Raw genomic sequence first — 16,641 nt, 5'->3', positions numbered from 1 at the left:
CATGCTAATGAAAGATACTCTGGACATCAAACAGCTGCATAGACCCTAGTTTATGAAGCCTCTAGTACGGGAAAAACAACACATAGAATGCAATGTTTATGCTGAACCTCAATGTAAGGTACAGGAGAATTGGCGCAATAAACACAATCGTACAATTACAAAAACAATATGAATGGAAGAATCGCAAAGCACAGCACACAATGCATACAAAAAGAATACACCCATCATCAATGGTATCAAGAGTACATAACCCCTCCCCCAGAGTGTGCAACTCGACTATGGGTGCTGTCCCGACAGAATTCCAAGTTGACGTCATTTTGATGATGCAATGCGCACTGTACACGGATTATCAGACGAATCCGGAACCTGTGGTTGAACGAAGCCGATCGATCCTGTACAAATTATTGCAAAGAAAAATGTGTGATGCGTTGACACCCGTACGCATGTTGTAAATCACTGGTGTAAGGAGCATTGCGTCATAAATAATGACGTCAACTTGAAATTCTGTGGAGACAGCAGGGTATGTGGGAGTTGCACACTCTGGGGGGTTATGTACTGTGACTGTTGATGGTATGTACAAAACAGTTTCATGCTCTCGTAATCACCAGGCATCATCATCAGCGAGAGCATGAAACTTGAAGTAGCAACAAACAAGCCTTGACGAAGTCTTGTTGTTTTGTATTCCGCTCAGTCAGCACACTGGATACATCCTCCGATCGATAATCTTTTATGTATGTATGTATATTTTTTATTTGAATTCGCAAATACACACGGGCTACAAGCCCAATTACAAGTGAGCGAATGTGATAAGGGAGTTGAAGATAGGGGTGCAGGAAGGAGAAGGAAAGTTGCAAAGAAACAGGAAGAGCAATTCAGGGCAAAATTAACAATTGCACTCGGACGAAGGTAACTGAGATCGAGGGTACCCGTCCAGCAACGAAATCTGCGATAAAACATACAAAACCATCATACAAATTCAACTGGATGAAGAATGGCACAAGCAAATATTCCCGGATAACATGAGGGACTGTAACTACAGCCACGGCAGTAGCAACGGCAACAGCAGCAGCAACAACACCCACCACATCATCAACGACCATGGTGAGAATAAGGAATCATAATAATAATGAGAAGAAGGGAAAGAAATTCGCACCAAAAAAACGGTTGGGTAACAGCAGCTAGGCGAAGCGAAAGTGTGCAGCGAATAGCAGCGTGTAGTGTTTGGGCTTTGTGCAATAGTAGCTCTATGCGGCGTTTGCATCTACAGATAGACTGGCTCAAGCGCGGCGTAGTACAAGCAAGTAAAAAAAAACAACGAAGGCTCGACTTGTTTGGCGAACATCAACCCCCTGCACTCTAGAAGCCGGTGTGGCGAGTTGAAACCAAGATTTGAAGGGTACCTAATTATCCTCGCTGGGTGGCTGTCCGCCGACCAAGTGTCGTCAAACTGCTTCTTGGTAACTTTTAAAACAATGGCCAGTCACGGCAAGCCTTCTCACGTTGCCTCAGCCAGATAACATGGCTAGAATTACTGCTGCGTTTCTGCAGTTCCTTCTTAATTGGCGATGTTTTTCCTTACTACAGCCCAATGCTCGTGTCAAATCGTCCAGGCTGCTGGAAATAGCTCCTCTAGCCCCCACCTCCGCTATGAGGGCCTCGTCTTCCCAGTAATGCATTCTTCACACACTCCTGTTTGAGGTGGCGATACCGTGACAGCTTCTTCTCCCTGGACTGGAGGATGCGTTTTTCGCTACACACCATGAGTTCCAGCTAAAGCACCCTTCTCAATTTCTTCGAGAAGAGAACTATGTCTGGACGACACGTGACAAGTGCAATAAAGCGTGGGAATACTAGCCTCTGGTCCAGATCTGATAGAAGCTGCCAATAATGTGATCCCGATAAAAAAAGCTATCGGTCAGACCTTCCACTGAGGTAACTCGCTGTGGGGGATGTTTTGACCCGGTTTACAGAAGGTAATGTATGCACCATTAGTGGCAGTTTGCTCAATATTCTTAGCGCTGGATGATTAGTCCACAGGCCAAGGTGCAAAAAAGTGACTTTTCGCTCTTTTCGCTCCCGTTCAAGGGGGACAAAGGTTTGCCATGTGCAAATGATAGAGAATGCGTAGAGCTTTCAGGATCTGTGTCACTTGACCCAGAAACATGGGGCTTTGTTGACCAAATCGACGAAATACTTCTTGAAGAGAGTTACCATAGCAACCAAAGTGATAATTCCCAATTAAGGTATCTTGCAGATTAAATACTAACAGTGTTGCTTTGGAATGAAGTAGCCAAGGCCCAGACCTAGCTGTGTACAAATTTTCATGATGATCGGAGGTGTCTTACTACCTCAATAGCATTGCTTGGAATAGAACACAATAGCGTCAATACACGGAATGCAATAATTATAAGTCACATTTGAGAAAATACTTACAAACAAGGAGCCTGCACAAAATAGGAAATGTTGACAAGTAGTCAAGCACACTAGAAGGATACTTTATGATTCCTAGCATGAAGGCGGAAAGTCTCAGCTGTGAAGGACGTCGTTGGCGGATGTTCATGCATGTCGATGACGATACTGGCAAGACCACTGGACAATACGGTCAAACCACGATTCAAGGACGCAAAGCAACATTCCACACAACTTGTGTGGCTCAAAGATGCGAAGATCAATAAAATGGGAAGCTACATGTATGCGAACAAGAATCAAGCAAAACCGAATGCCTCAGTAAAATAGTACTGTACTTCGACTATGACAATTTAGATTCGCCTATGCACATCTGTTTCCCGCTTCCGTAACCTTGTATTGGCACATTTAGGGTACCCTGTAAGAATGCCATAGGCCTGTGGGGCTCGCCCTATCAAAAATTTAATAATAATAAATAATGGACAATAAGCAGCGGGTAACAAGCAGCAGTTTCACACGACGATCGTTTCGCCTTATAGATAAGGACGGCTCATCAGGTGTGCAAGAATGGACTCAGATGGAGAGCCAAGGATAAATTTATAGTAAAGAAAAAAAGGACCACTAAACTACAAGTTACGCTATACTGTCCACTAACACCACCAGTTACTAAACAATCAGCTCATGTGATAACATTGCACGACACTGACCGACTGTACTGACGTTCTACAACTAACTGGGTAAAACCTCTAGCACATCTTGGATGCGCACTCCAACAGCCTTCCAAGAGAATCCTGACATTCCACCCCAGCAATTTGCATACAGACGATATCATTCGTGTAAGGAGGCCCTGACTGTTGCAATTGTGTTATAATTGATAGCTGGATGAAAGATTTGGATAATGGGAAGGTTGTTGGCGTAGTGCTTGCTGATGTCAGGAAAGTGTTTGATAGAGTCAATCACCAGTTGCTGTGAATAAGTTATTTGATTGTGGGATTGGTGACTCGGCTCTGGCATGGTTTAAAAGCTACCTGAGTGATCGAACGCAGCAGCTTATTGCACCAGAGGGCCTGCCACGCGTTTTGGGGCCTGTCCTATTCAGCCTCTATGTCCGTGGTCTCCCCACCTGTGCGAACAATTCCACAGTTATGCAGTTTGCGGATGATGTGAATATGTACGCAGCTGGTGACTCTGCTGAGGAAGTCATAGGAACGTTGAACGGAGATCTGCTCAAGCTGTCTGCCTACCTGAAAGGGATGCGCATGACGCTGAACCCAGCAAAAACGAAGTTCCTCCTCCCTCACAGACAGACAGCAGCAGTGCCTGGTTCCGCCAGTGTCGTCATTGACGGCATCCATGTTCTTCGATTGCAGTCCGCACGCTATCCCGGCATTGTTATTGACGAGCACCTAACTTTTGGGTCACCAATTGACAGCTTGATTGGGTCTGTCAACAGGAAACTCGGTGCCTACCGCATGTCAAGATATCTCTTGCCATTTCACGCACGGCGTAGCTTTTATCTTAGTGTCATTCAGTCGTCATTGGAGTATGCAAGCAGTGCTTACGTCCACACCCTTAGTTCTTACTATTTCAATAAGTATGTCCGGCTATTTAACAGGCGCCTTAGAATAGTTTTTGGTTTCGATAACTTCACCAGTGCCTCACATATTCTTAGCCTTTACAACCTCTCCCAAATTTCCGTCCGAGTCAATTTTAAGCTTTTTATTCTTGTACTTCGCTCTGTCCATAGCGGCACATGCAGCTCTCTCCTACAAGAAATTTGCCATACCCGCTCCTCTAGTGGACACACTTCTGCCGTCACTAGGTCCCAAATCTCTTTTACCCTGGCCTTGCCTTCTGCCTGCACTAAAGCTGCTTTTCTCGTCTTGGCTACATAGGTTCTGGTCAGTGGAACATGCTGCCTTCCACTGTTCGTTCTTGTACAGATTATCGCACATTTATTCGATCATGCTTAACCTTTCTAGGGGCTCCCGTAAGAAGACCATAGGGCTGTGGGAAACACCCTAGCAAAATAATAAAAAGAATAATAATAAAATAGTAAGTTGGAAGGCTGTTGGTGTGCGCATCCAAGATGTGCTAGAGTTGTTAGCCAGCTAGTTGTAGAAATACAGTACCGTTGGTCAGTGTAGTAGTAGTAGTAGTAGTAGAATTTATTATTTTATTATTATTATTATTATTATTATTTGAAACTCGGATGTTGAGCCATAAATAAATGTGACTTATACTGCATTCCGTGTATTGACCCTATTGTGTTCTATTCCAAGCAATGCTATTGAGGTAGTAAGACACCTCCGATCATCATGCAAATTTGTACACAGCTAGGTCTGGGCCTTGGCTACTTCATTCCAAAGCAACACTGTTAGTATTTAATCTGCAAGATACCTAAATTGCGAATTATCACTTTGGTTGCTATGGTAACACTCTTCAAGAAGTATTTCGTCGATTTGGTCAACAAAGCCCCATGTTTCTGGGTCAAGTGACACAGATCCTGAAAGCTCTACGCATTCTCTATCATTTGCACATGGCAAACCTTTGTCCCCCTTGAACGGGAGCGAAAAGTCACTTTTTGGCACCTTGGCTTGTGGACTAGATGACGACTTTTGCTTTGCTGATATTACTTCTGTGAGGAATTTACCGATCTGTTTGAGGACATTGTCATGGCACCAGGTGTACCTTCCTTGATGGAGTGAGGAGTGGCAGGCGGTGATAGTGTGTCTCAGTTTGGATGTGTGCTGGCAAAGAGGACATCTCCGGTCCACAACAGAGCTGCCCCATCGTCTCAGATTGTCGGGCAAAGGCAGAGTATTCAGTATAGAGTTCAGTTGGAAAGATATCGGTCTCCCAAAGCCCTTGTATAACAGTTTTCGCCATATCATGTCCTGGAACATTGTGTCTGCCCATTTGGTCCAAGCCCTTTGCATATCTAGGCCTTTTAGGTGGCGGAGCTGCTCCTGGCGATCGCCTTCAAGAAGAAGTTGAAGGAAAGTAAATCTCACCAAAAAAAATGGTGAGTAAAAAACCGTCTTGACCTCTTTTTAGGCAGTGGCGGAGAAAGTAAAAGGAGAAAGAAAAAAGAGAAAACTCGGATGGTGAGCCAATTAAATTATTGTGAAAAGAAGAGGGACAATCATGTTACGGGTTATGACTAACTGTCCACACAACGTGATCAGATCTTATACAGTCAGCGAGTGCGACAAAATGGCACAAACCTGACAAGGAATACTGAGACATTCGGCGACCTGACACCTAGCTCCAACACTTCTCCAAGGCGCAAACCAACAACCTTCCAACTGAATGTCTCAGAATCTACACATAGACTGGCTCCTCCGCGGCCAGCACAAGCAAGTAGACTAGAAAAACGAACAAAGGCTAGACTTGGTTGGCGAACACCCACCCCCGGCCGGCCCTTTAGAAGCTGGTGTGGCGAATTAAAACTTTTGAAGGGTACCCAACTATCCTCGCTGGGCAGCAGTCCGCCAACCAAGTGCCAGCAAACTGTATCTCGGGGACTAAGAAGAAGAAGAAAAAGACGAAGAAGGAAAGTAATTCGCACCAATAACTGGTGGGTAAAACACCGTCTCGCCATTTTTTACGCAGAGACGGAGCATGTAAGAGAAGAAAGAAAAAGAAAAAGGAAGCGACTGCCACTGTGGACCGATGCCTGGGTTTGAGCGACAGTGGTGAAGGCTAAAAAGCTCTTCAGAGCAAGATCAGGCCAGCACTCAGTGAAGTGCAATATGGACGAGCCTATTGTTCATCAGGGTCAGCATTCTTGATTTTTGACAAAGGAAAATGGCGCTTAATGCGTTGCTCAAGTTGTTGGTCTGCTTTTGTCCAGGCAAGGCTAGACCTTGGCAGGTACAATTTGTTATTGGGCAGATCCTGATCCGGTTCATCATTACTTGCATGTAAAACTTGATGGGAGCGATGCTCCATCTTCTCAGCTGTGACCATGTTGCCGACAGTGCTGTGCTCAAGAGGCGGGCTGACTGGGTTGGCAACATCCGTGTTACCACTACTGTTGCTAGGGCGTAGCGGAATGTAAATTTCATTACTTTGGTAAACCTTACAGGATTTAAGGTGACGTGCCATGTTAGATTTCAATATGTTTTTCATGGAATGGGAACATGGCTGTTGGCTGCAGTGGCAGCTATTGGTTGCTTTCCCGCAGTCGCAGCCCCTGGTTCTGCGGAAAGTTTGATGCATTTTTCGTCTGATAATGACGAAGTAAGTTATAGGCGTGGCTCAGGGTGCTTCCGCATCTATCTCACACCTCTCCACCTAGCTAATTGTGTGACCTAAGTAAGATAGTGCCTCAACCATGTAACAGAATTTCTCCGAATTTAACTTGAAACCTTTCTCATCCAGTCGATGGAGTACCCGGTCCAAGTTTTCCTCGTGGATTTCATCATTTTCCCCGGTACACAGAACATCATCAATGACCCCCCCCCCCCTCCCTGGTAGCGCAACTAACTTCCATTACCCCTTGAAAAATGGATACGGCACTGTGGAAACCAAACAGTAAGTGTTTTTACTGGTACAGCCCCTAAATTGTGTTGATGGTGATGTGTTATCTGCTTTCCGATGCTACCTCTAGTTGACGGTATGTTTGAGACAAGTCGAGTTTGGTAAACGTCTCTCCTGCGCCCCAATTTGTGCAACAATTCCTGGTGAGTGAGTACTGTTCACATTCTGAATGCTTGTTGATAGTCCCACTGTAGTTTGCTTTATCATTCGTAATCCTCCTCCTGGTTTCTCTACTTGTACCGTTGGGGAGGCCCATTCTGAACGCGTCACTTTCTTAATCACCCCATCAACCACGAGGTTGTTCAATGCCTTGATGCACTGCTGTCGTATTGCTAGAGGTACTAATCTTGCCCATTTGTAGACCGGTTGTTCATCTGATACATGAAGCTTTACTTGCACCCCTTGCCCCGTACCCACAGGGGAGTTGTCAAACAGGTTCGGGTAATTCTAAACGAAATCGGTAGTGGATTGCCCGACAGTGCCCACTTTGACTACATATTTCCATGGCAAAGTAAATCTGAACAAGACATCCCGGCCTAGGAGAAAAGGACCATTACATTCAGTAACGCTGACCACTCTCCTCTACACCAACCAAATCCATTTTTATACAAATAGAAAGACCAAGGATCTACAAGTTACGCTATAGTGTCCACTAACACCACCAGTTAGGAAACAATCAGCTCATGCGTTAACATTGCACGACACTGACCGACGGTACTGACGTTCTGCAGGTAACTGGCTAACAGCTCTAGCACATCTTGGATGCGCACTCCAACAGCCTTCCAGCTTGGAAGGTTGTAAGTTATAGAAATAACACAAGGAGGGGAGGGTGAGCGCAATCAAGATAAGCACGAGGTGATAGTCTCAGCTGTTAGTCCATTCCTGCAAACCTGATGAGCCGTCTTTATCTATACGGCGAAACGATCGTCGTGTGAAACTACTGCTTGTTACCGCTGCTTATTGTCCATCTAACTTGTCATAGTCGAAGTACAATGCTGTTTTACTGAGGCGTTCGGTTTTTCATGATTCTTGTTCGCATAGCTTCCCCTTTTATTGATCTTCGCATCTTTTGAGCCACGCAAGTTGTGTGGAATGTGGCTTTGAGTTCCTGAATCGTGGTTTGACTGTATTGTCCAAAGGTCTTGCCAGTGTGGTCATCGACATGCATGAACATTCGCCAACGTCCTTCACAGCTGAGACTTTCAGCTCGTGCTTATCTTGGTTGCGCTCACCTTCCCCCCCTCCCCCTTATGTTATTTCTGTAATTTAGAACCTTCCAAGTTGGAAGGCTGTTGGAAGGGATGTCAGCGAACGCACTGCGCAGGCCTCTGCGCATGCATTGCGCCATCAATTTTTTGAACGTGATCGCGGCCGACAAAGAAAACATGGCCACGGTCTGTTTGCACCGCTGGGAGTCGTAAAATTACTGTTCTTCTGTCCCCGAGACCATTCAAATCATACGCGATACTCGAGGACCCACGAACTCACCACGTTCTCCCCGGTCGATTTCTCTGAAAGTTTGCACATCGTGAAACACCAGTATAAGAGGTGTTCAGGCCAATTTTCAAGGAATTTCCCTGGTTGGATCGTTCCAATATCGGACTTCCATTTCTCGCTCACGGCCATTTCTTGCGCGACGGAAGCGCCCTGCCCTGGTGAGTAACCAGCATCGCGCTTGGTAGAGAGTTGCTGCAATCAGCTCCCTGATGTCTTCGCTGCCATTGTCAGAAGCGATGGACCATGAATTTGTTTGGGAGTCTCTGGATGCTACTATTCCTCAGCATAGTTTTCAGCCATTCCGTGCATCTTCTTCGCGCGATTTATTTTGCAAAAAAATGAAAGTGTTCATGAGTTTTCTTGTCGACCGCGCGTAGATGGGCCAGGCTGACCTGCGCAGATGGGCTGCGCAGTGCGTTTGCTGATATCCCTACTGTTGGAGTGTGCATCCAAGATGTGTCCAAATCTATTTTTATTTCTATTTCACCCAGTTCCGAGAAAATGTAGTCTCTGCGCATACTCGTCAAAATCCCCAGTTTCAAAAATTCTAATCTGGTGTTGCGTCCTGCCATCTTCGTCGCCAATTGTTATATCTGGCCTTTAGGGCACACACAATATCACACAGGTTTGTATGATTATTCTAATAGTGAAGGAACTGAAAAACAAGGAAAGAGAGCTCACATTCTTGGAAGTCTAGTGTAGCACTGCAAGCATGCAAAACAGCCACGAGCTCAGGCGCTTATGCACCTTATCACATTTACGCACACAACACAAGGAAATAGAAGTTGCACTATAATCTCCACTAACACCTCCAGTTGCTAAACAATCAGCTCCTGCGTTGACATTGCATGACGCTGAACTTCCTTTCCCCTCCTTATGGAAATTCTATAACTTAGAACCTTTCAAGTTGGAAGGCTGCCGGAGTGCGCATCCAAGATGTGCTAAAGTTGTTAGCCAGATGGCTGTAGAACGTCTGTACCGTCGGTCAGTGTCGTGCAATGTTATCGCATGAGCTGATTTTTTAGTAAATGGTGGTGTTAGTGGACAGTATAGTGTAACTTGTATTTCCTTGGTCCTGTTTATCTTTTCCTGGAAGAACTATTTTCGAGGCTACAGTCAGCCTTTGAAAAACCAGAAGAAGGCCAAAACCCAGTTCACGGCACTAACAGCATTGAACACAGCCGTTCTTTCACATTGTGAATAGAATTAAACAATTGAAATGACCTAATTCTACAGTGATCGACCTTCTCTCTCACGGAGCTAAGCAGAATGTGCATCTTCACTGCGCTGGTCGCTATGAAAACGTGAGCATACAACTGGCGATTTGGCACGTCTGGCTTATTGCATGCAAGCGAGAGAAATGCCATTCGACCCGATACCAAAGTGTCTTTCTTCTGGACCCTACTTGGAAATTCGATGCACTTCCCCTTTGACACATTCGTGGGTAGGAGCTGAGAAAGCTACGGGTCCTCCTACAGCTATTTTCTACCCGCTGCCCGCTATCTCCTCGTGATAAACCTCCATCAAAAACCGAAAAAGCACTTCCTTACTCTGGCCCATCATTACTAGTAGTCTCCTGTGTGACGTATCTTGCATACTCCACAGCCACAAAAAGTGCGGCGACTTCTTTGACTATCCTGATTTTGTTCCCAAAGTTCCAATGTCCCAGGTCTTCATAGATCCTAAGAGGAAGGAAACATAGCTGAATCGTGAAACAGTGGGAATGGGAGTGCCACTACTGCTTGTCAGGCAAGACTTACAGTTCTTTTAATCCTGGTGTGTCCTGAGGCATTCCACTCGGAAGATGCCGGAGGTTATTATTCCTCAAACTCCTGAACAAGGAAGGAAAGAGTGTGAAAGAATATTTGAAATTGCGTCTAAATACCGTTTGACTGGGGAAATTATGGTTATTTTTTCAGAGACATTAGGAGTGAATCAATGGCCAAACGATTGCAGTGATTTTGCCCCAGGGAGCCTTACTGACACCGGGAGGTGATACATGCCTAGAAGCTCTGCAGGAGGTTTAAGAGCAACTGAATGAAGATATAAAAGCAAGTACAGGAACCAAAGGCTATAATTCTAAAAGCATGTTCCTGCCTTTGTTTCAGGTATTGACCATTTAGCACTATTCAGCAGCAAGGACCTCAGACACGTCCTTTTTCCTGGTACTGCCAGCTTTGGTGTGAGAGACGCCCGCCATTGACAGAGAGGTTACCTGCATTTTTTGAAACTTCAAAGCCTTCAGAAGACCAACTCTGTGGGCTTTTTGGGGTCCCAAGGCACTTTCTTGCTTTATTGGCGATACTTGTTTAAAATGGCATATTCAAATCCGTTGATCCAACCGTATAATGTAAAGTATAAAAGAAAGGACAAAGGGTCTGAGATCCTTGCTACTAGATAGTTCTCAATCCGCTGACAATTGTAAAGCAAATTCACACGGCAGAACAACAGAGATCCACATCCATCTTGGGTCCGAGTTTCGACTTCAATAACATTCAGACACGGAAACATTATTTGCTTTTCACTGGTTTTAAAAATAGGGCACTTGTAGCTAGGCAATCATCAGACAAGTGATACTTGCACCAACCCAGCAGTATGCCTATAAACACAGCCACAGTCATGCACACATTTAGTGCTAGGTCTAGAGGCGTAAGGAACAGAGAGGCCAAGGCGCTAGAAGAGACAACAGGCGAATGGAAGTGTCAGGAGGGTGGCAGGCAACAGGCAGGTGTGAGAACATGTCTGAGAAAACCAGAAAAATTGTGCAAGTCGATCTATCCAATTTCGCTTATATTTTGCAGGTAAGTTTCCTCTGGGGTGGCGATCGACTGTGATAAGCAAGCAGAAAAGTTCGCTAATATTTTACAGGTAAGTTTCCTTTGGGGTGTCGATCAACTGTGCCAAGCAAGCTGACAAATTTCTGAAGGGAACTTTGCAATTGGCAAACCCGCAACAATAGCAGAAAATCACAAGCTTCATGGGACTATACATGAGCCACGCCACAGCGTATAAGAATAGGCTGCGAACCAAACTCCATCCAACCAACATTGCCTTACCTTAGAAGAGCAGCACCTCCGAACCACGCCCGCATCCCGGAAGACTAGGGCCATCATCCCTTGACACCACAAATGGTTGTCTTGAAAACAGCCAAATTACAAGCGTTGATGAAACAGCCAGCTACTTCCTCAATCAGCATGCACTACACACCGGCAGATAGTAGAACACCTCTTCTAGCACTGACGACATGTCCATCCTCATCCTTTTTGCGTTTTCTTGAAATTTTCTTGAAAATAATTTTCCCTTCAACCATGCTGAAATTTTATATTTTTTTATATTTTTTATTTTTTTGACACAAGTCATGTAGATCTACTATCAAGAGTCCAAAAACATGGCCCGCGGTCTGCTAAAACTACCCTTCGGTGTTGTGTAATTTTTCGGAGAAAATGATGAAAACGTCAGCACGTCTCGATTTTCTCATCATCGCAGGTGACAGTCATGGCGGAAGGAGGACAAAGGCGCTCGTTCGAACAAATTGTTGTCGGATTCTCGGCAGCGGAGTCGTCAGCACTGCCAAATGACGATAGATCGTTCTTTGGGTGGTCAGATCAAGATTCTGACGACCAGGGCGATGACGAATCGACCGACGCCTCTCCGCTCGTGACGCTGCCGATCCAAATTCTCCGCGCTTGCGATCGATGCGGAGGAGAATTTGGACGAGGCGCCAGCGCTACAGCCAGCACAAGCCCTCGCCGCCCGAGGACAGGGCCAACCTAAGAAATCCCGTGGCCAGGCAGCGCTCAGTACTGTTGAAGAGGTACAGGCGCGAGTGGACAAGGGCTGCAGGTGTGCTGATGTCCACTGTTTCAAGAACGTGTCTCCGGATACTCTACTCACTGCACCCAACACAGCGCGCGCAATGACGAACGAGGAGCTGTACTGTTACGTCGCTGGAAAGCTCGATGTGTTTAGATGACACGGTGCAGTTACTTCTCACCATGGAAGCATCGCACAACGGATGCAGCGCGGAGAAAGGCCCGGTCCACTTATCGCTATGAAGTGGATGGTGACGAAGTGTGCCAGACTGTTTTCATGTACGAACATAATCATTATGTAAAGGAGTGGAATCTAAAACAAATTAAGGCGGATGTCTATGAGTATGAGCATGCTGTTGCTCCCCCACAGCACGCACGTGGGGTACTTTGCCCTGGAAAGCAGCACTGCCTGCAACAACATGTATGGTTACTAGGTTACATCAAGGGACTTTCCCAGCCTGCTGCACCAGGGTCAGAGGCCCGCTCCAACTTACCTGCCATGTGCTACTACCAAGAAGCATGCGCATACTGAATATATCAAGGGTGGAAGAACAGCAGCATACACAACATTCCTGAAAATATGGAGCAGCGTGTGCAGTGATGTGATAATTATGAGGCCAAAAGAAGATGTGTGCGGTGTATGTTCCGATCTGCAGTCTCAGATTGTAAGGGCAAGAACGGCAGAAACTCGCTTTTAGCACACTGACGCACTCGAAGCTTATATTGATGAAGCTGACGTTGCCCGTGACCTTTATCAAAAGTGTATTACTGCCTGGCATCTGATCATCTGCCAGTGGCGCTCGAGACGGCTGGAATCTCACCAAGCGTGCAAAGTACTTGCACCAACAGATTCTTTAGCACTGCCACGCAGAGAGCAGAGATATCTGCCCGCCGGAGTCTTCTCTGGTCCTTTCTGTACCAAGAACTTGCAACACTTCAAAGTTGCAGCCAACCGCTATTTGAAGACCAACGACTGGTCGTGGGCACATGACCATCTGTGATCATCAGCATCATATCTGCCTCACCCCATGACTTCCAAATTCCGCTCCGCATACTATTCCCAATAACGTCTGTTCTTCTTTTCTCTCCTTCTCCTCCTAGCACTGTCTGTCTTATCATTCCCCTCCTTCTAATGTACTGTCTCTCCTCCTAACATTTCGTATCATGTACCTGTCACTCCTTTCATTTTTCTTCTTTTTTGGTGCGTTTTATGTCCCCATGACGTCGAGACCTCAGGTCGGCTGAGGGCAAAAAGCCCCACCATCACTATGCTCCCACTATGCAATTTTTTGTCTTTGCCTGTGAGCTGTGATCATTGTAAAAAAAAAAATTAAAAAAAATCACCTGCCCGGCACCAGACCAAGCAGAGCCAATGTACTAATTATAATTATGTTCGGAACATACATAGTAGAATACTGGATAGCTGTGCAAAATAGTTTTTCTCTGTACAAAGACAGGTGTATGACAGGTGTATGAAGCCTCAGATACGAATTATAGTGTGAATATCATTTATTTTCGGCATTTTTATGCACCTAAAGCTTTCATGAGATGGGTCATATTTCAATGAATATATACAATTTGAGCCTAATACTTCACCATATGTTTGGGCAATGGCCAGGGACCAACTTCCCGCCAAAAACTCAATTTCAACAAAATAGCACCAAAGGGTGGTTTTAGCAGATCATTGGCCAAATAACTCCAAAGCACGAAAATGGCACAACAACTAAACCAAGAACATGTGCAATAACATGTTATGTTACCATGCTGAAATACGTCCAAACTCATTCCTGCGCAGGAAAGCTCGCCCTTCGCGATGTCGATAGTCAGCAATTTCTACTCCAACAACACTCCCAACGCTGCAGAACGAAGTGTACTGTTTACTCTGACAAGGAAAGCAGCGGCGATCACTTGTCACTCCAAACGACAAGCTTAAAGTCTCCCTGCACCACCAAAATTATTGCGGGCAACAGTTCACGCAACAGTGACTGACATGTTGCGTGTAGTTTTTGAATTTTACGCAAGAGGAACGATGAAATCACGCACATGCACTTATATGCACATGCACTTATATGGATCGCCCGTTAATCGGGATCTAGAGCATCCTCATGCCCAGCTCGAGAGCAAGCAGGTCATGTTGGAGGCCTTCCATCCCGGCTTTACCTCAACATTAAGCACAGGAAATAGGATTAGTAGGGTCAAATCTTGTAACGTCGTTGTTCATGATGTAAGAAATCTGCTATTTGGGAACGCCGCCAGATACTCCATGCAACCAGTGTAGGCCACGGCCGCGCGTTGGTCAACTCCATAAGCTCATCCCGTAATCCCATATTTGGGAGACGTGATGTAATCGCGTGCCCTGGCAAAGTGCCGAGTTGTGGGCAAAGTAAGCATGCATAATCGTTTTCTGGATGGTGTCATTGACAATATATTTGATATTCTTGAGCAATCTGTCTTCTCAGCGTGTGTTTTGTGCAATTACCAACCCACATTGGTTGCTACCTGATATGGTCTCGATGTCAATACAATTTTCACACCTTCATTCATAAATCGCCCTGTCCTGTTTAACAATGTACATAATTATGTAAATAAGCGAACATTTGTGGTGTCCCCAGAAACTTTATTATTAGAAGATCAGAAGAAGCTTTGGGCAGTCATGAACACCGTAACAGGCAGAAGGAAGAGTCGGCATGCACCACAAGTAACTGTCACAGAGCTAAATGATGCATTTGGAGCCATTGTCCATGATCCCCATCGACCAGCCACATTACCAATGCCAGCTGGCCCAACTGGCTCAGTGGGACTGACATCTTTCACTGCAGTTCAGATACCTGATGTTTCCAAATGCTTACAGTGCATCAACCCCACTAAAGCTACTAGAAGCGATGGTGTTCCCTGGTGCCCTTTAATACTTAGCCGCTGCTCAGTCACCCGAGGTCCATATGTAACTCGTATTATAAACAGATCCCTATCCGGAGGAAAGGTGCAAGTTTCTTTCAAGCGATCACATGTGAGCCCTCTCTTCAAGGGAGGCGATGCGACATCAGCAAAGAACTATAGATCTGATTCATTGTTACCAATCGCCTCAATTATATTGGAGTATTTTGTTAAGCAACAGCTGACACAGTTCTTGAGTCGTCATTGTCTACTCCCCCATCTCAGTTTGCTTACCCTAAGGGTCATTCTACCAAGGATGCCCTGATCCTTTCCACCAACCGTTGGTTATTAGCTAAATCTGAATGAAAGCACATGGGCATCGTCACGGTTTATATGCCCAAGGCATTTGATAGAGTTGACTATCGCCAGCTTATTCAAATCCTCTTTGAGATTGAGCTTGGTAGTGTGGTGCTGCAGTGGTTTTGTTCATATCTGTCCGAACGTCAACAGTGTGTCAAAGTTAAAGACCAGATTTCAACGCCAGTTCCATGCTCCAAAGAAAGTGTACTTGGACTTCTCTTATTTGTGCTGTACATCAGTGATGTGCTTGCACGTGAAGTTTGCAATCACGAGTTTACAGAAGATATCGTTGTTGATTACTCCGACCAAGACCATGCTGTTGTTTGTGCTGTGCTCACGACAGCAGTCACCCATCTTTCGTCCTGCCTTGAGGACAAAGTCTTGCTATTGAACTCAGCTAAGACTCAAGTGATGTGGATTCGTCCCAGAGGTGCGTTTCACGCTGGTCCGTCACTCGTAACCTGCAACAACAGTGTTCTGCAAGTCACACACGTGGCAAAATACCTGGGTGTGTTGATTGATGACCAGCTAACTTGGGCACCTCAAATATCCCGCTCAGCGGGAAATACCCATGGTAACCATAGATTTTTTCAGTTTTTCCCTCGGTGTGACGGTCCCCTTAGGCCACGGTATGTCCAACAGTTGAAAGTCCTTGAGGCAGTTTGTATACGTATTCATAAGCCTTTTTTTGTGTAAGCAGAAAGAGCACGTTGTTTCACTGAAGTTGTATTCGTAGGTTGACACTTCGTTCAGTGCCTTCTCACCTTTGGTTACGTAATCTTGTTACCTTTTTGCGTTTCCTCTAGTGGTTTTATTGCACTTGTATCTTGATGTTATTTCTAACACCTTTCTATTAAATTATTTTACATTATTTAACTTCAGTTTCTTTGGTTGTATCCTTTAGTTCCGTATTTTTTCCCCACTGATGATAGGAACGAGAAAATCGATTCTGGGTTTTCAATTATATTTTTTGTTATAAAATACACAGTAATACATGTCAAACAAGTAACGTAGTTACGTGATGTCTGCGGCCTTCATCCTATTCATAGCTATATTAAAGTTACCGAAGGATGTACCCAGAGTGCTTGACAGTGCTCAACACCACAAAGGCAGAGCGTAATACACAACAGAACAACAAGGACAATCA

The sequence above is a fragment of the Sycon ciliatum genome, chromosome 7, assembly GCF_964019385.1.
Source record: "Sycon ciliatum chromosome 7, ocSycCili1.1, whole genome shotgun sequence".
Taxonomy (NCBI): Eukaryota; Metazoa; Porifera; class Calcarea; order Leucosolenida; family Sycettidae; genus Sycon; species Sycon ciliatum.
Note: the sequence above shows the minus strand (reverse complement) of the source record.